Here is a 20,681-nt window from a genome sequence, read left to right as displayed (position 1 = left end):
TTGCCGACTAACGGTGACTAACTGCGCAACAAGCAAGATCAAAAAGATACACATGCACCTGCATTTCAAAGATCAAAGATGTTTGCAAACAAGTGCCCGGCTTTGCCCTTTTGCCCCCCCCCCTGTGTGTGTGTGTGTGTGTGTGTGTGTGTGTGTGTGTGTGTGTGTGTGTGAGAGAGAGAGAGAGAGAGAGAGAGTGAGAGTGAGAGAGAGAGAAAGAGAGAGATAACTAAATATATGGTACAGAAAAAAGTTGTTTCACAAAAAGTTCGAGTAGTTATATCAAATGCTAGTTATCATTTGAATCAAACCACGTTTAATCTTAATATTTAATATTAAGCATGTCGAGTAAAGGTCGAACCTATTTCCGTAATTTAGGCAGAATCCACGTCTGAGAGAAAAAAAAATGTGGGACGAGGATGAACTTTGATTCATTTGATTCTTCCTTCCTGGCCCTGATGGCCCACTATTGTATTGTTCTGGCACATCGATTGTACAAACTATTTTACCGCAACTCCAGAGTCATTATGCTATAATGAGCTGTAATCTAAGACATTACCAAGAATGTTAATATAATATCACTATCAGCATCATATAAAACAGCATAATATTCAGGAATTGTGCTTTGTCAAAGTGCATATTTGATTTTTAACGAAGAATGTGGATCACAATAAATATGTAGACCTACAGTTTCATCCACTGTATTCTACTCACCCAGCTCACATCTGATCAGCACCCCTGTCCACCCTAGCAGCAGATAGACCTCCGTTCCCATTCTCTTGCTCGTCCACTCATTCATTGTACCGTTAGCTGCAGTTAAAAGACCGGCGCCTGAAACCGTCAAGGCCTGTCAAATTGAGAAGTCTCCCTTCGTCCTATTGTTCTTTAGTGCGGAAAAACACATCTCTACCCACCCTGAAAGAAGCCACTCCGCCACTCCTCCAACCTCATTCGTCTTCTTACTCACTCCGGTAGTCGACTGTACTGCAGGCTAACAGTCGCATAGCTAAAGCATCTGTCGGCTCGCTTTAAACGATGCCTATACACCGCAAAAAAAGGCAACGTTCTCTGCCCCGAACTTAACTACCTACATTCAAACGTTAATCGAAACCTTTGCTGTACAACTGCTTTTACATTACAGGCTAACCTAACAATTTAAGCTAATAGCCACCGCCAGATATCGCGCAGTTAAAATTATGATATTAAATGGGGCTGCCCAAAGCTATATGCAGGGGCGTGCGTCTTGCCCATCCAATCAAAAATCGTTTTTTCACTAATATATCTGCCTTGGGCCATCACAAGTTGATAACGACCAGCATAATGAAAATTTCCGTGCACAAATTTGTGGTAAACATCTATGTCTGTTAAAGGAAAACATTAATTAAATAATTTATTATTTTGACATGTATGCCTTTTTCAATACATTCTCTGGATCTCAAATTATTATTATTATAATAATAATTATTATTTTATGTTATGTTTTACAAAAAAGAACGCTGTTTCAATTTTGCAGACAGATAGGCAACTAATCTAGTGGTAACTCGATTTTTATAATTTGAATTGAGTCAAAATATCTTTTACTTTTAATAGACTGATCAGCTCATGAGTCTCTAACCAAGCTTTAATGAAATTTTACAAGACAGACAGTCTAAAGACAGTCTAGTAAAATATGTAAATTTTCTAACAGAAATTTATATCAAAAGGTGCTTACATGTGGATTGTAACACTATTACAATTGCCCCTGATCCCAGTGTTACAATTGCCCCTGACCCGGCAGCCATGAAATCTCGTATACTAGCTAGCAACACTCATGTTAGCACAGGTTGTTTATGTTAATTTTTAACCAATAGCCTAGAGATGAAATTGATGAAGTTTAAATTCACAGTCATCTAAACTTTAAACAGCAAAAAGTAAGTAAAAGTCATCACTCAAGCTTGTTTCTTATTGGAGGAATTCAGTGTATTACAAATGCCCCCTGTTACAATTTTCTCCGGTCTCCCAAACGACCCTCATGCAGCAGAACCCATTAATCTGAAGTACAGAAACCAACCTTACAGGTTGACAAACGAAAGCAAGGACGAATATCAGAGAGCTATCAAAAATCCAATCATTCAAACTCATCTCGAGCATTTTCTTTCCACCTAATTTTCCCTTCAGTGAAGACCGCCTGAAATAGGCTGTACACGTCATTTACAACATATTTGACAATGTGGCAGACTTATCCAATCTGAAAAAGCCTCAGCACCACACATCAAAAACATGAAAACAGCTAAAATCCGGGCCCTGCAGCTGAGGAAAGCCAGAGGTCCTGATTGTATCTTAAATCAAATGCTGAAATTTAGCGACCATATATTTAATGCTGCTATATTAAAATTGTTCAACCTCATTCTGAGTACTGGACATTTCCCTGACCTCTGGAGTGAAGGAATTATCAGACCAATCTTTAAAAATGGAAATATATTCGGCCCAAACAATTACAGAGGCATATGTGTCAGCCACAACCTGGGAAAGTTATTCTGCAGCATCCTAAACAGCCGACTGCAAGACTTCCTCAGTGAGCACAATGTCCTGAGCAACAGTCAGATTGAATTTACACCCTCAACACCCTCATTAAAAAACACGACCACAAAAACAAGAACAAAATCTTCTCCTGTTTTGTAGACTTTATAAAAGCATTTGATTTGATTTGGCATTATGTTCTGTTCTTAAAATTAATTGAGAAGGGTGTAGGAGGGAAAGTTCAAGACATCATTAAAAGCATGTATACACAGATGAAACATGCTGTAAAAATGGTCAATGTGGAAACAGAGTTCTTTTAACAAAGTAGATGGGTGAAACAGGGCTGCAGTCTCAGCCCCACCCTCTTAAACATTTATACTGATGAATTGGCTAAATCATTGGAACAGTCTGACATCCCTGGCCTCACCCTGTCTGACACACATCAAATACCTACTGTTTGCAGATGATCTGATATTGCTGGCTCCATCTAAGGGGGCATTTCAACAGCAACTGGATCATCTGCAAACCTTCTGTCAGACCTAGGCCCTGACAGTTAATTTAGACAAAAGAAGAATAATGATATTCCTGAAACGACCAAGGGGACAGGGAAACCAGTCAGTTCTTATTGGGCTCCATTTGACAAAGACTAATTTCCATTTTTTATTGGAATAAAAAAAATAGCTATCAAATTTTAGGAACTTTTCAAAACAAGTGACCCCAACTCTTACCATCACAAAGCACTGCAATGCCAAGAGGAGAACATGGAGAACATGGAGAACACCGTCAGCCAGCTAATCCTGAGGCTCAGCTCCTCTAACAGGCCTCAGGACAGCCCTCACACAATCCGGACCAACCACATGATAGATAAAGAAAAACAACATGACAACAACTATTGGACATGTAGCACAAACAGAGCAGCAAATTGCTGTGTTATTCGGCTCTAAACAGACAGTACACAGTGGCACTGTGACTGATGAGACTATAACCAGGTACAGACTCAGCGAACACAGCCTGGCCATCGAGACAGGTAGACACAGAGGCACCAGGCTCCAGAGAGGACAGACTGTGTCAGCTCTGTCCACACAGACAGTTGGAGACAGAGACACACTTCCTGCTACACTGCAGCAAATATGAACATATCTCGGAGAAATCAAATACAGCAGCCAAGCTGCAGCAAGATATGTCCAACATTTTCTACTGTTATTAACTCAGAAGAAGGAAACTCGGCTATCCCAGGCTGGGGTGCTCCTGAGAGAAAAGCATTTTGGAGACTCAGGATGTGGTTTTAATCCACATCAAGCAACTTCAACAAACATCCTTAGTGTTATTTAAAGCAAAAAAAAAATAGTAAAGGTATAAAAAATTAATTTGTACTCAGTAGTTAAATATCAAACTATTATTTTATTCATCCATGTCAGAACATTTATCACACATTTTTTACAAACCATCAAATACTAGTGAATGAAAGAAGTAAGCAATAATAATACTTAAATTGATATAGGCATGGCAGTCAAGTGCTCTGAAGTGCAATAGCGAACTATAGCAAACCTAAACTTTAAGAAAATTCTCATCTTGGCACAATCTGTGTCTTTATCAACAAAATTACTATAAAAGAGAAACCAAATCTGTTGGCTATAGAATACACAAAGTGGATAGTTTTTTAAAAAAGTTTACAGATTTCACTGTTGTTATATAAAAGTTGCTTATTGCTGCTTTAGGAAAATAAAACAACTATTTTCAGGAAAAGACAATGTGCTGAGAAACCCTGCATGTTTTTCTATTTGTGGTTGAATTGCTCTCTACTTTCCTTCTGAGAGCCAAAAACCTTTCAATCCCACGGTGTCAGGAGTGTTTAGCCAGAGCATTTCAGACAATCCAATTGTCATGGTGTTTTTAGGAAAGTCTTGATGCTTTTCAAAGTAAAGCGGCACCTCTCAGATTCTATTGTTTTATGAAGACTGAGAAAGTGCTCTGTTGGTTAGTGTCCATAAAGCACTGCAGAGGCAATGCTTTGCTGCTGCAGAATTCATTGTATAAGTATGGTACAATTCTGTTCTGAGCTCTGCCTTTTTCAACATGGAGCATGCGCCACTCTTTTTTAGTGCTGCATCAGGCAACCTCATACAGTGTAGTTGAAATAATTCTCCATGCAACAGAGTGTTGCACTAACAAGGTGCTTGCATGCACCAAGATAGTATCACATACCTGTAAAAGATACATCAACATCATTCATCAGCTAACATTTGAAATAAAAAAATTTGATGAACACATGCATACATCCAAGTCAAGTATATGACTACTAAAACTTAAAGAGACAACATCATTATTCCTACTTGCCCTTTACAGTATGTGTAAAGGTTGTCAGTCATCCAGGTCATTATATACAAGATTAATCCACAAGGCAACTGGACTTGGTTAAATTTGCAAGTCCAGTTTCCTTTTAGAATAAATGATCTCCCTATCAGTTTCCCCAACAAAGTCTATAGGGGCATCTCAATAAATTAACCATATCGTTCAGGTACTTTGAAGGTGGCCTCATACATTGAATTTATTTTCTGTATTTGTGAATGACCACAAGTCATCTTGATGCTTGTGACCTCTAAGTCATCAACCTGGATGAAAAAAGTAGAAAATGCAAAGATAAATTGCTGAAACACTGAAATATACATCACAGCTTACATTTGAAGCCAGCTTCTGTTCTCCTGGTTCCAGCATCCTCTGTCGTTATATAGCCTGTTACTGCTATTGAGGTGCACTCTCCCCAAACAGTGAGAAAAGGAATGGCCTGAAACAAAAAATAAAAAAATTGAATATGATAAAAGCATTTTAGCATATCTCTACTACATTCACAAGTCAGACGGAATACATTTTCATTCCTCTGTGCACTTCTCCTGTGTGTAGTCTTGAATGCCAATAGTTAATTTTCAATCTGAAATACCAACCTTTCCCTTTTTTGTTATTAGACAATGAGTTAACTGCATTATTATTCATATCTGATTGCCATTTCAATAATGATAAAATAACTGTAATTATCATTTCCAAATCTGTCATGCAGACCAGCTAACTTTGGGCCATTGTTTCCATCTCCCCAGAGTTGTTGCAAACAGCCAAAAAGAAATGCATTACTCAAACGTGTTGGAGATACAGGAACAGGATACTACTCAGTGAAGATTGATGGTGGAGTTTGACGACAGGGAGTAACCTCACATGACACACCGGGGGTGATTAAGACACAGTGGGGGATGATTGAGTGACTGACCTTAACTTTAGTCAGTTTGATCACACTGAAGGAATGACTGGCTGCTACAATTAGAGCAGAGACAGTGGAATGTTTTGAAAATCGGAACTGGGATGAACATGTGACTGCTGCCATATTGCAACGAGAAATGCTCCCCAGCCCACAAGGCCCACGAGGAAGCCATACCTGTAGCCTAAAAGATGTACTTTCAATTTCAGTCTATATCTCCTTTCGAGAGATTGCCTTGTGGGCCCACCACCTGCAAGGATAGGCATATGGGTCGGGTGCAATGCAAACCGGGCAGCAGGCAAAGGCGGGGGCCTTGGGGTGCTGATCCCCGTCAGCACTTTCGGTTGGCCTCAAAGAAGCTCTGGCAAACTGTTTGAATACTCAGGAAGGGGAAGCAGGGATTGGCTCAAGCTGTTTTTAACAGGGGTGAAGAACTGTTAACCCGGACTGAGGATATTGTGGAGCGGTGGAAGGAACACTTTGAGGAACTCCTGAACCCAGCCAAAACGTCCTCTGATGAGGAGGCAGAGTCTGAAGTTCCAGGGGAAGCCTTATCTATATCCGTGGCAGAGGTCGCGGAGGTAGTCTAGAAGCTCCTCAGTGGCAAGGCGCCAGGTGTGGATGAGATTCACCCTGAGATGCTATAGGCCCTGGACATTGTTGGGCTGTCATGGCTGGCACGCCTCTTCAATGTCGCGTGGAGGTCTGGGACAGTACCTGTGGAATGGCAGACCAGGGTGGTGGTTCCCATTTTCAAAAAGGGGGACCGGAGGGTGTGTCCCAACTATCGGGGTATAACACTACTCAGCCTCCTGGGTAAAGTTTATTCCAGGGTGCTTGAAAGGAGGCTCCGGCCGACTGTCGAACCTCGGATACAGGAGGAACAATGTGGATTCCGACCTGGTTGTGGAGCAGTGGACCACCCTGTCCTGGCAGGGCTGCTTAGGGGGGCATGGGATTTTGCTCATCCAGTCTACATGTGCTTTGTGGACTTGGAGAAAGCTTATGATCGTGTCCCCCAGGTGGTCCTGTGGGGGGTACTGCGGGAGTATGGGGTACTGGGGCCGTTGGTACGAGCCATCCAGTCGGCCTCCAGCAGGCATTGGGGCGGTTTGCAGCCGAGTGTGACGCGGTTGGGATGAGAGTCAGCACCTCCAAGTCTGAGGCCATGGTTCCCTGCCAGAAACCAGAAGATTGCCCCCTCCGGGTGGGGAGTGAGTCTTTGCCTCAAGCGAAGGAGTTCAAGTACCACGGGGTCTTGTGCACGAGTGAGGGTAAAATGGATCGTGAGACTGACAGTGGATCGGTGCAGCATCAGCAGTAATGCAGGCGTTGTACCGGACTGTGTTGGTGAAGAGGGAGCTGAGCCTGAAGGCAAAGCTTTCAATTTACCAGTCGATCTACGTTCCAACCCTCACCTATGGTCACGAGCTTTGGGTAGTGACCGAGAGAATGAGATCGTGGATACAAACGGCCGAAATGAGTTTCCTTCGGAGGGTGTCTGGGCTCAGCCTTAGAGATAGGGTCAGGAGCTCGGAGATCCGGGGGGAGCTCGGAGTAGAGCCGCTTCTCCTTCGCGTCGAAAGGAGCCAGTTGAGGTGGTTCGTGGGCGCCTCCCTTTGGAGGTTTTCCAGGCACGTTCAACTGGGAGGAGACCCCGGGGCAGACCCAGAGCTCGCTGGAGGGATTATATATCCTCTGGCCTGGGAACGCCTCGGAATCACCCAGGAGGAACTTGAAAATGTTGCTGGGGAAAGGGACGCTTGGGTCACCTTGCTGAGTAGGCTGCCACCGCCCCGGCCCCGGATAAGCGGAAGATAATGGCATATTAAGGCTCTACATGTAGCCTTTGTCTGCTCCTTCATAGACAGTGTATTGTTCCGTGCAGAATTGAAAGATCATCGACAACCCTAAAATGTCTGCTAAGTAAGGTGGCCTTACGAAGCTGGATGGAATAAACAGTATGGGCATGATTTATCTCACGATGCGCTAGATTGAGAAAAAAAAGTAATAATTAATCTACTATTAAGCACATCCAATTAACATTAAAACTTCATTATTATGAAAAGTTGACATGGTTTCATTTGGCACATTACTGCATCTTTACCAAAAGGGGACATATGCTGTTTTTCAACTCCTCTAGACGAGAGAAGTGCATTTTTTTACCACTTGTTGTAGGTATGTCCTCCCCCATGCAATAATAATGTTAAACTTATTCAGAATTACTAAAAGAGATGATTAAGAACGGAAAACTGTCTTATATGTCTTAAAGGCATTTATTGAAACAGCCAAAGCACGTTTTGATCTTCTCTCGCTGCTTTAAGCGTTTTTTGACAAACATAGAATATTAAACGCTATATGACATAAAACAGTATTAAGCACATCCAAATTAACATTTAAACTTCATTATAATGAAAGTTGACATGGTTTTATTTGGCACATTACTGCATCTTTGCCAAAGAGGGACATATGCTGTTTTTCAACTCCTCTAGACGAGAGAAGTGCCTTTTTACCACTTGTTGCAGGTTAAGGTTCAATGTCCTCCCCCATGCTATAAAAATGTTGAGCTTATTCAGAATTACTAAAAGAGATGATTAAGAACGGAAAACTGTCTTATATGTCTTAAAGGCACTTACTGAAACAGCCAGAGCACGTTTTGATCTTCTCTCGCTGCTTTAAGCGTATTTTGACAAATATAGAACAATACACGCATAATGACATGAATCCAACATTAAGCACATCCAAATAACATTTAAACTTTGTTATTATGAAAGTTGGAGTTGTTTTATTTGGTACATTACTGCATCTTCACCAAAGAGGAACATATGCTGTTTTTCAACTCCTCTAGACGAGAGAAGTGCCTTTTTACCACTTGTTGTAGGTGAAGGTCCTCCCCCATGCTATAATAATGTTAAACTTATTCAGAATTACTAAAAGAGATGATTAAGAACGGAAAACTGTCTTATATGTCTTAAAGGCACTTATTGAAACAGCCAGAGCACGTTTTGATCTTCTCTCGCTGCTTTAAGCGTATTTTGACAAATATAGAACAATACACGCAAAATGACATGAATCCAACATTAAGCACATCCAAATAACATTTAAACTTTGTTATTATGAAAGTTGGAGTTGTTTTATTTGGTACATTACTGCATCTTCACCAAAGAGGAACATATGCTGTTTTTCAACTCCTTTAGACGAGAGAAGTGCATTTTTACCACTTGTTGTAGGTACAGGTGCAATGTCCTCCCCCATGCTATAATAATGTTAAGCTTATTCAGAATTACTAAAAGAGATGATTAAGAATGGAAAACTGTCTTATATGTCTTAAAGGCACTTATTGAAACAGCCAAAGCACGTTTTGATCTTCTCTCGCTGCTTTAAGCGTCTTTTGACAAACATAGAATATTAAACGATATATGACATAAAACAGTATTAAGCACATCCAAATTAACATTTAAACTTCGTTATTATGAAAGTTGGAGTTGTTTTATTTGGTACATTACTGCATCTTCACCAAAGAGGAACATATGCTGTTTTTCAACTCCTCTAGACGAGAGAAGTGCATTTTTACCACTTGTTGTAGGTACAGGTGCAATGTCCTCCCCCATGCTATAAAAATATTTTGCTTCTTCAGAATTACTAAAAGAGATGATTAAGAACGGAAAACCGTCTTATATGTCTTAAAGGCACTTATGGAAACAGCAAAGCACGTTTTGATCTTCTCTCGCTGCTTTAAGCGTCTTTTGACAAGTATAGAATAATACACGCAAAATTACATGAATCCAATATTAAGCACATCCAAATAACATTTAAACTTCATTATTATGAAAGTTGACATGGTTTCATTTGGCACATTAGTGCATCTTTACCAAAGAGGGACATATGCTGTTTTTCAACTCCTCTAGACGAGAGAAGTGCATTTTTACCACTTGTTGTAGGTGAAGGTGCAATGTCCTCCCCCATGCTATAAACATGTTTTGGTTCTTCAGAATTACTAAAAGAGATGATCTAGAAGAGATAACTGTTTTATATGTCTTAAATGCACTCACTGAAACAGCAAAGCACGTTTTGATCTTCTCTCGCAGCTTTAAGCGTCTTTTGACAAACATAGAATATTTCACGATATATGACATAAAACAGTATTAAGCACATACAAATTAACATTTAAACTTCGTTATTATGAAAGTTGGAGTTGTTTTATTTGGTACATTACTGCATCTTCACCAAAGAGGAACATATGCTGTTTTTCAACTCCTCTAGACGAGAGAAGTGCATTTTTACCACTTGTTGTAGGTACAGGTGCAATGTCCTCCCCATGCTATAATAATGTTAAGCTCATTTAGAATTACTAAAAGACATGATTAAGAACGGAAAACCGTCTAATATGTCTTAAAGGCACTTATTGAAACAGCAAAGCACGTTTTGATCTTCTCTCGCTGCTTTAAGCGTCTTTTGACAAGTATAGAATAATACACGCAAAATGACATGAATCCAATATAAAGCACATCCAAATAACATTAAAACTTCATTATTATGAAAAGTTGACATGGTTTCATTTGGCACATTACTGCATCTTTACCAAAAAGGGACATATGCTGTTTTTCCACTCCTCTAGACGAGAGAAGTGCATTTTTACCACTTGTTGTAGGTGAAGGTGCAATGTCCTCCCCCATGCTATAAAAATATTTTGCTTCTTCAGAATTACTAAAAGAGATGATTTAGAAGAGAAAACTGTCTTATATGTCTTAAATGCACTCACTGAAACAGCAAAGCACGTTTTGATCTTCTCTCGCTGCTTTAAGCGTCTTTTGACAAACATAGAATATTAAACGATATATGACATAAAACAGTATTAAGCACATCCAAATTAACATTTAAACTTCGTTATTATGAAAGTTGGAGTTGTTTTATTTGGTACATTACTGCATCTTCACCAAAGAGGAACATATGCTGTTTTTCAACTCCTCTAGACGAGAGAAGTGCATTTTTACCACTTGTTGTAGGTACAGGTGCAATGTCCTCCCCCATGCTATAATAATGTTAAGCTTATTCAGAATTACTAAAAGAGATGATTAAGAACGGAAAACCGTCTTATATGTCTTAAAGGCACTTATTGAAACAGCAAAGCACGTTTTGATCTTCTCTCGCTGCTTTAAGCGTCTTTTGACAAGTATAGAATAGTACACGCTATTTGACATGAATCCACTATTAAACACAACCAAATAACATTTAAACTTTATTATTATGAAAGTCGCCTTGTTTTCATTTGGCACATTACTGCATCTTTACCATAGAGGTACAAGTGGTACTAGTCAATTTTTCTCAATTGTCATTTATTTTCTACCAGTGAAAATGAGCTACCCTGGCTTTCATATGAGTTACCTCACTTTTAATACAGTGAAAGTGGTATTACTCAATTTCCCTCAATTTTCTAGCTGTCAACACCGCACAATTCAAACGCACGTACGTGTAGGCTAGGACTTTTGTGATTCACATGAGTCGTGTTTGTGTGTGTGTGTGTGTGTGTGTGTGTGTGTGTGTGTGTGTGTGTGTGTGTGTTGCAATTTTTCAATATGTCAAAGGATTATGACTACCAGAGATAAAACAGTATATTGACAAACTCAGTATTAGGGCTGCACAATATTGAAAGAAAAATTTACATTGCAATTTATACTTTTTCTGCGATATAAAGATAGAGATGCTGCAAGTATTTTTTCTGTCTTGTCTTTGTTCAGTATTTCTTACAATTTGCCGGTAACTATCCCCGTGAGAGTAACATATTAGACACAGAATCCTACAGCATATGTTGGCTGCGGACCCATGTAGCAACACTCTGAAAATGCATAGGAAGAGAAGCAAAAAGGTTCCCTTTAACTGCTGAATCGGACTCATTTGCCAGCTGCTTGCAATAATTATTTTCCCCAGTAGGTGTCAGTAGCAGCTTTGGTATATTATCAACTGGTTCTGAACTCCCAGTTAAGCAGGAAAAGTCCAGTCGGAAAGCATTAGACCATCGGGTTAACAAGCTGGTTTTTTAATCATTAGTTATTATTTTTTCACCCTATACCTGTTTCATCCAAGGGAACTAAAAAGAAAGCATCATTACATCAGCAGATGGGTGATCACATTTTTATTTATTTATTTTATATGTTACATTTCAGTCAAAATTGAGCAGGTGATCACAGTTTTAGTTTTACTTTTTTTAATATACAAATTATTAATGACTAAGCAGACTGACATGAAAGGTCACAGAATAATTAGTAGTCTTATTTTCTTTATTGCGTACATATTCATAGACTAAGTAAGCAGAAGCAGCAATCTCGCTGAACGCCGAGAAGGCGTTCGATAGGGTCCAGTGGGAATATCTTCTTTCCACATTCAGTCGGTTTGGATTCGGCACTCATTTTATTAAACACATCAAACTTATCTACACTGACCCAACTGCCTCAGTTTACACTATCTCGGTCTCCTCTGATTACTTCCCTCTCTTCAGGGGGACTAAACAAGGATAGCCCACTACTTTTTGTCTTTGCAATAGAACCCTCCAAGAACTCTCCATAGCTCTCATGTGCAACAATGCTATACAGGGTATTACACGCGGTGGCCTAACACATACTGTCTCACTCTACGCAGACGACTTGTTATTATATGTCACCAACCCTGTCCCAACCATACCTGAAGTCCTCAGAGTCCTGGAGGAATTTGGAAAAATATCAGGATACAAACTTAATTTCAATTAACAAGAAAGCTGAAGAATTTCCCAATCTGCCATTTAAACTCACAGCTGACTTTTTCACATATCTGGGGGTAAAAATAACCAAATCTTATCAACAGACTATTTAAAGCAAATTTTAGTACACTACTCTTTTAGAACAGTGTGAAAAGGATATTAAACACTGGTCTATTTTACCCTCATCTCTTATTGGGAGAACAAATTCTGTAAAGATGAATATTGTTCCAAAGTTTTTATATTTGGTTCAAGCGATACCTAAGCGATTTTTGACACACTCTCAAAGTCTTACGGCTGCATGGTTGTGCCCTCTCCTACAATTGGTATCTTCGGGGTATCCCTAGTTTCAGCTGGTACAAATTTCTCTCCTTACTTTCATAAAGTCATTGCCTTTTCCTCTCTAGTAGCTAGACGTTCAATTCTATTCAAATGGAAGGATGTAATCCCTCCATCACACAACCAATGGATAAAAAATGTGATGCAGAACATCAAGCTGGAAAAAATCTGATGCACCCTTAATGGAACTATCAGCAGATTCCACAAAACCTGGGACCCGTCTATGAACTTTGTGAATAATTTATCTGGCCTGGAACTATGAACTTTCATCCCCTCAGGTGGTCTCTCCTATTAATGCTTAAGAACAGAATGCACCTTATTTTTTAATTTAACTCTTTTTAAATGTTATTTATTTATATACTTTTGTTTAATCATTTTCATCTCTTTTATTGTTAAAAAAATTGTTCTTTTTCCTTGTTTGTAAGCCTTTGTCTGTGGGAGTTTTGAAATGTTTAGTTTTGTGTCTTTGAGAAAGCTGTTTGTCGATGATAGGGGTGTTTGGGTTGTAGTTTGTCCATACGTATGCTCTTGTTGAGGTATATCAATGTTTTGTTCTGCAATGCAAAATCTGTTACAAATAAAGTGTTAAAAAAAACAAAAAAGCAAGCTGATTTTATTATAAGACTGTCTTTTTGTTATGTTTGCAGTTGCAGTAGCTGTATACTATCATGATTACTTATTCAAAAAGGTATTATGTTTAAGAGCTCATAGAACTCATAGGTATTACGTTTAAGATCTCATATTACCCCTCTAGAATATTGCATTCCCTGGATGCAGGCCTGCTTGCGGTACCTTAAGTCTATGAGAGTAGTACGGGAGCCTTCAACTGTCAGGCCCCCCCACCCTGAGTCTCGTTCTGCTCAAGGTTTCTGCCTGTTAAAAGGAAGTTTTTCCTTGCCAATGTGCCGAATGTTGCTAAATGCTACTGATGGTGATTCATGTTGGATCTCTCTCTAAATAGCATAACAAAGAGTATGCTCTAGACCAACTCTTTTTGTAAAGTGTCTTGAGAGAACTTTGGTTATGATTTGGCGGCATACAAATAAAATTTGATCTGAATTTCATTTGATTGATAATGAAATAATACCATTAAGGATGATTGTATTGATTGTCATTTCAAATTTGTTAGGGTTATTTGGGGAAAACTGACAGCCCTTTTTAGCTTGCACATTGAGGAGCTGTAATGCATTTAACCTTAACTTTAAGAAAACCTTGTATATTTTTATATATATAACTTCAGCATTTTTCACTCATATTTTCACCACTTCAGATGGCAGATTTTCTTTCCACCTCATTTTCCCTTCAGTAAAGACGGCCTGAAATAGGCTGTACAAGTCATTTACAACATATTTGACAATGTGGCAGACTTATCCAGTCTGAAAATGCTTCAGCACCACCCATCAAAAACATGAACCAATGAGGAGTGGTTCGACACTCAAAAGTTTATCAAATCAAAAACACAGACAACCCTGAGCTCAGCCTCCAATACTGGGGAACACTATGAACATACAGAGGAACACTCAGAAGTAAAAAAGAACAGCATGACAGGCACCAACTAGATCTATCGAAGAGTCCATTGACTCTAATGACTTCTGGAAGAAATGGCACTCTTTCACCAAACCACACAAAGAAGAATTAGCTGTTCAAAATGGTGAAATCCGGAAAAAACAAAGACAATCATAACCCTTTAAACTATCACATAACTGAACCTGAGCTACTGGCCAAAATCCAGGCCCTGCAGCTGTGGAAAGCCAGCGGTCCTGATTGTATTTTAAATGAAATGCTGAAATTTAGCGAAGCACATGTGTCAGCCACAACCTGGGAAGGTTATTCTGCAACATCCTAAACAGCCGACTGCAAGACTTCCTCAGTGAGCACAATGTCCTGAGCAACAGTCAGATTGAATTTACACCAACACATCGAACTGCAGACCACATCCATACCCTCAACAGCCTCATTAAAAAACACGGCCGCAAAAACAAGAACAAAATCTTCTCCTGTTTTGTAGGCTTCAAAAAAAGCATTTGATTCGATTTGGCATTATGTTCTGTTCTTAAAATTAATTGAGAAGGTGTAGGAATTCATGACATCAATAAAGCATGTGTACACATATGAAACATGCTGTAAAAATTGAGAAACAGAGTTCTTTTACCAAAGAAGAGGGATGAAACAGGGCTGCAGTCTCAGTCCCACCCTCTTAAACATTTATACTGATGAATTGGCTAAATCATTGGAACAGTCTGATATCCCTGGTCTCACCCTGTCTGACACACATCAATGCCTACTGTTTGCAGATGATCTGATATTGCTGGCTCCATCTAAGGGGGCATTTCAACAGGAACTGGATCACCTCCAACCCTTCTGTCAGACCTATAGGCCCTGACAGTTAATTTAGACAAAAGAAGAATAATGATATTCCTGAAACGACCAAGGGGTCAGGGAAGTTTTTTCAGTTTTTATTGGGCCCCACTTGACATAGACTAATTTCCATTTTTCATTAGAATAAAAAAAGAGCTATCAAATGTTATAAACACCTCAAAACAAGTGACCCCAACTCGTACCATCACAAAGCACTGCAATGCCAAGAGGAGAACATGGAGAACATGGAGAACACCGTCAGCCAGCTAATCCTGAGGCTCAGCTCCTCTAACAGGCGTCAGGACAGCCCTCACACAATCCGGACCAACCACATGATAGATAAAGAAAAACAACATGACAACAACTATTGGACATGTAGCACAAACAGAGCAGCAAATTGCTGTGTTATTCGGCTCTAAACAGACAGTACACAGTGGCACTGTGACTGATGAGACTATAACCAGGTACAGACTCAGCGAACACAGCCTGTGTCTACCGAGACAGGTAGACACAGAGGCACCAGGCTCCAGAGAGGACAGACTGTGTCAGCTCTGTCCACACAGACAGTTGGAGACAGAGACACACTTCCTGCTACACTGCAGCAAATATGAACATATCTCGGAGAAATCAAATACAGCAGCCAAGCTGCAGCAAGATATGTCCAACATTTTCTACTGTTATCAACTCTTGCATGCATTGGAGTCCCTGTTAACAGTGAAAAACAGATTAGCAGCTGTGTCATAAGCACGGGTCCTAACGCAGGTTGACGAGGCATCGCTTCATCCAATTATATTGTTATCAGAATTATGCATGGGGACAATTCATCAGTAGCTTTATACTGATATTTTCCGGACATATACGAACATTTTCCCGCGCGCCTATGAAGTTTTGTTTCAGCTCAGTTGAGAGGATTCAAAGGTCCGGAGCCATGCAAGTTAGGCGGTGAGGAGTACGCAGAATTGGAGCAGACCAGCTGTTTTGCCTGAACAAGACGAGAGGTAGGGGTGCAGGGGTGCAGAGAGAAGCCTTGGAGGCGGGCTGGAGCTTTCATCCCCATTAACAACTTAGAAACGGTAGCCTATTTGTATCTCTGCTACTTTTTTGGCCATTGGCTTTTTCCTAAACTTTTGATTATGTGGGCAAAATCCACATTAGGGTGGGCTGAGCCCACACTTGCCCATAGCTGCGAGGCCGTCTTAGTATGGTAATTATGATCTCATCTCACCGAGCGTATCTTTTGACTAATAAGCTACCTACCTAATAAGTCATCTCTACCATATACACAGAGGTGAAAGTAACGAATAACAAGTACTCACATTACTGTAATTTAGTTGCTTTTTCGTGTACTTGTACTTTTTAGAGTATTCTTTAAAGTCAGTTATTTTACTTTTATTTAAGTAGGCTATGTTTTAAATGAGGCAAAGTCATTTGCTACAGATATACATCCATCCGTTAGCTACTGAGTTAAATATTTATCTACGGATATTGCGAGCTAGAAATAAAAACGGACTTGGACCAAACATCAATCAAATGCATCACATCACATCACATCCAAAACAGGCGAATCAGATCAAATTGTCATGCATCGCGTCAAAAAAAGCGGTGCTGGTTGAAGCCAAGAAGGAGAGCAGGTCTGCAACTACGAGCCCGACGCATAACGTGAGTGATGGGACAGAAGAGAGTTCGGATGATCTTGTTTCTTAGAAATGTAGGCAATTGTATATTAGAAATGGGAAAAATGGGATTATATAAAAACGCTTGTTTTTTCTGAATGATGTTTTTTTTTCTTCTAAAAGCAGCATGTTCCTTTCACTGAGTTAATGTTATTTTATGGTATAAATTTCATGTTGTAACTGTTTTTCCCGCTTCGCCGTTCAGTGACGTTTGATAAAGAAAAAAAAAGAAAAACCAACTATTTTTACTTGCGTCGTGGTTTTCTTTCTGAGTTTCTTTGAGAATTTTCTGTGATACAGAGCATGTTGATTTTTTTTTTCTCACCGGGGGAGGTCGCGAGATGCATTCCAAAAAACAAATAAAAATGTAACATGATTAAAAAATGGCATATTTTATCCATTATTGTCAAGATACATTCAAAATAGTAGTTACATTTGAAATATAACAAAGCGCAAAAAAAGTGTCCCTGAGGTAATTGCGACTGATTAACAGCATCGTTTCAGCAGGTCAATTTACAACAGCACAGGAAATGCAGCGCCATGTGAACGTAGGTAGGTACATTCTCAGCACACCAGCTAAATACCTTATCTTAGGCTTTAAGCTACTATGAAACGTTGGTTAATACTAACCAAAGAAGAAGCGGAGAGACCAGCGAGGAGGCCAGCGGAGCAGGAGAGATCAGCGGAGGCGGAGAGCGGACAAGCACCACCATCAGCAAGGGCGTAAAGACCTCTGAGACCACCGTGGTAATATCCATCATCAGTCGGAGCAGCTCTTCTCCAGGTGTCGAAAATATCAAGATGAATGCAATATGTATCTGCATGTGTCATCGTCAACAAACTTCAACACCTAACATGTGTTGCATGCGCCGGGGTACTTGCACTTGAAAGCCTAAAGCCTGTGAAAAGGCTACAGACACTGGAAAACCAAGCATCCCTCACTTGCTGCTAAACCAGTTGTTTTTTTTCCGCCGAAAGGAGCAAGAGTTGTAAGGCCAAAAAGCCCTTATGAAACAAACAACAATCCCAGCCAAAGCTCAAATGGCATCATAATGATGCGCCATATTTAATTGCACAGGCACAAAAGCTACACAATCGAGGAAACATGAATCAAACCCGCTGCTGTAGCAATAAGTCAGTTAATGTAAGTGCAGTTTTGACGGAATTCTTAATGCTGTTTTGCACCGCGCTGGAGGGGACGTGCACAGGTGAGGACATGTTAATTAAACTTGACAATAAACTTTGGGACGATTGCATTGGTGTGTATACAGACAGTGCTGGAGCAATGCTGGGGTAGAAAGGACTGAAGCAAGAGTCTTACAAGTGGCACCTCACGTAAATTTCAGACACTGTATTATTCACAGACAGCGCAAATTGAAATGGGCACGATTCATATGGTTTCTATAAGATGGAAGACTCCATGGAGGAAAATGCACTGAATGTTAACACAGTGAACAAGTCTATATCATTACGCAACCTCCAGTTCCTCCTGGAACACTTTAACAAGTATTTTCCAGAGGAAACCGATACGACTGAATAAGATCACCATTCACTGTTACGCGGGAAAATCATCTGACATCAGACCTGGAGGATGCATCAGTTGAACTGTCAAGTGGCCGAACGTTACAGACACCGTTTAATACCAAGATGCTGCTGAGACGCTGAGTTCCGGATTTCCGTCGACAGGGAATACACGCAGCTATCCAAGATCGCTATGGATGTCCTGATGCCCTTTGGCTCTAACTTCTTATGTGGAAAGACTTTTTGAGCACTGACTTGCATGAAAAAAAACAAAAAACAGTTCGGCACGAAACATGGATGATGATCTCCGAGTGGCCGTCTCCAAGATTAAACCCACAATGGGCTTGCTCTGCTCCATGCATTGTGCCCACCCATCTCATTAGGTCTGTCTAATGTTGAAGCAATGTGTAGAAAAATGAATTCTAAAATGTAATTTTGCACTTGAAAGCAACAATGTAGGTGTCGCTGCTCTTCACGCACACAGACATCACCTTATTAAATATTGTATTCAGTGCTACATGGAAATTACTTGTATTCTGCATTCTCTTGAATATTCAGATAGTAACAAGTTTTTCTTTAACTGTCATTCCCTCCCACACACAGCCCAGCTGTCACTTGACACGAAAATTATCACAAGCGACATTGTAAGCAAACCCTCAACAAGAACGATGTGATCAACAAAGCTTTTTAAAAAATCTTTTAATGCTTTTCTTCACCTTGTCAGTGCTTGCATGATTGTTGAAGTGAATCCTTTCTTCTCCAGACATGTTTTTCTGACCGCGGTGAGGTTTTATTATTGATCCAGATCCAGCAGCGTCTTCTTCAAAGTCAGCTTTGCTCAGAGTTGTCAGAAGAAGGAAACTCGGCTATCCCAGGCTGGGGTGCTCCTGAGAGAAAAGCATTTTGGAGACTCAGGATGTGGTTTTAATCCACATCAAGCAACTTCAACAAACATCCTTAGTGTTATTTAAAGCAAAAAAAAAATAGTAAAGGTATAAAAAATTAATTTGTACTCAGTAGTTAAACATCAAACTATTATTTTATTCATCCGTGTCAGAACACTTTATCACACATTTTTTACAAACCATCAAATACTAGTGAATGAAAGAAGTAAGTAATAATAATACTTAAATTGATATAGGCATGGCAGTCAAGTGCTCTGAAGTGCAATAGTGAACTATAGCAAACTTAAACTTTAAGAAAATTCTCATCTTGGCACAATCTGTGTCTTTATCAACAAAATTACTATAAAAGACAAACCAAATCTGTTGGCTATAGAATACACAAAGTGGATAGTTTTTAAAAAAAGTTTACAGATTTCACTGTTGTTATATAAAAGTTGCTTAATGCTGCTTTAGGAAAATAAGACAACTATTTTCAGGAAAAGACAATGTGCTGAGAAACCCTGCATGTTTTTCTATTTGTGGTTGAATTGCTCTCTACTTTCCTTCTGAGAGCCAAAGACCTTTCAATCCCACGGTGCCAGGAGTGTTTAGCCAGAGCATTTCAGACAATCCAATTGTCATGGTGTTTTTAGGAAAGTCTTGATGCTTTTCAAAGTAAAGCGGCACCTCTCAGATTCTATTGTTTTATGAAGACTGAGAAAGTGCTCTGTTGGTTAGTGTCCATAAAGCACTGCAGAGGCAATGCTTTGCTGCTGCAGGATTCATTGTATAAGTATGGTACAATTCTGTTCTGAGCTCTGCCTTTTTCAACATGGAGCATGCGCCACTCTTTCTTAGTGCTGCATCAGGCAACCTCATACAGTGTAGTTGAAATAATTCTCCATGCAACAGAGTGTTGCACTAACAAGGTGCTTGCATGCACCAGGATAGTATCACATACCTGTAAAAGATACATCAACATCATTCATCAGCTAACATTTGAAATAAAACAATTTGATGAACACATGCATACATCCAAGTCAAGTATATGACTACTAAAACTTAAAGAGACAACATCATTATTCCTACTTGCCCTTTACAGTATGTGTAAAGGTTGTCAGTCATCCAGGTCATTATATACAAGATTAATCCACAAGGCAACTGGACTTGGTTAAATTTGCAAGTCCAGTTTCCTTTTAGAATAAATGATCTCCCTATCAGTTTCCCCAACAAAGTCCATCTCAATAAATTAACCATATCGTTCAGGTACTTTGAAGGTGGCCTCATACATTGAATTTATTTTCTGTATTTGTGAATGACCACAAGTCATCTTGATGCTTGTGACCTCTAAGTCATCAACCTGGATGAAAAAAGTAGAAAATGCAAAGATAAATTGCTGAAACACTGAAATATACATCACAGCTTACATT

The sequence above is a fragment of the Semicossyphus pulcher genome, unplaced genomic scaffold (genome assembly GCF_022749685.1).
Source record: "Semicossyphus pulcher isolate SPU_LCO1_2020_fin unplaced genomic scaffold, fSemPul1.0.p SCAF_15, whole genome shotgun sequence".
In the NCBI taxonomy this organism is placed as follows: Eukaryota; Metazoa; Chordata; class Actinopteri; order Labriformes; family Labridae; genus Semicossyphus; species Semicossyphus pulcher.
Note: the sequence above shows the minus strand (reverse complement) of the source record.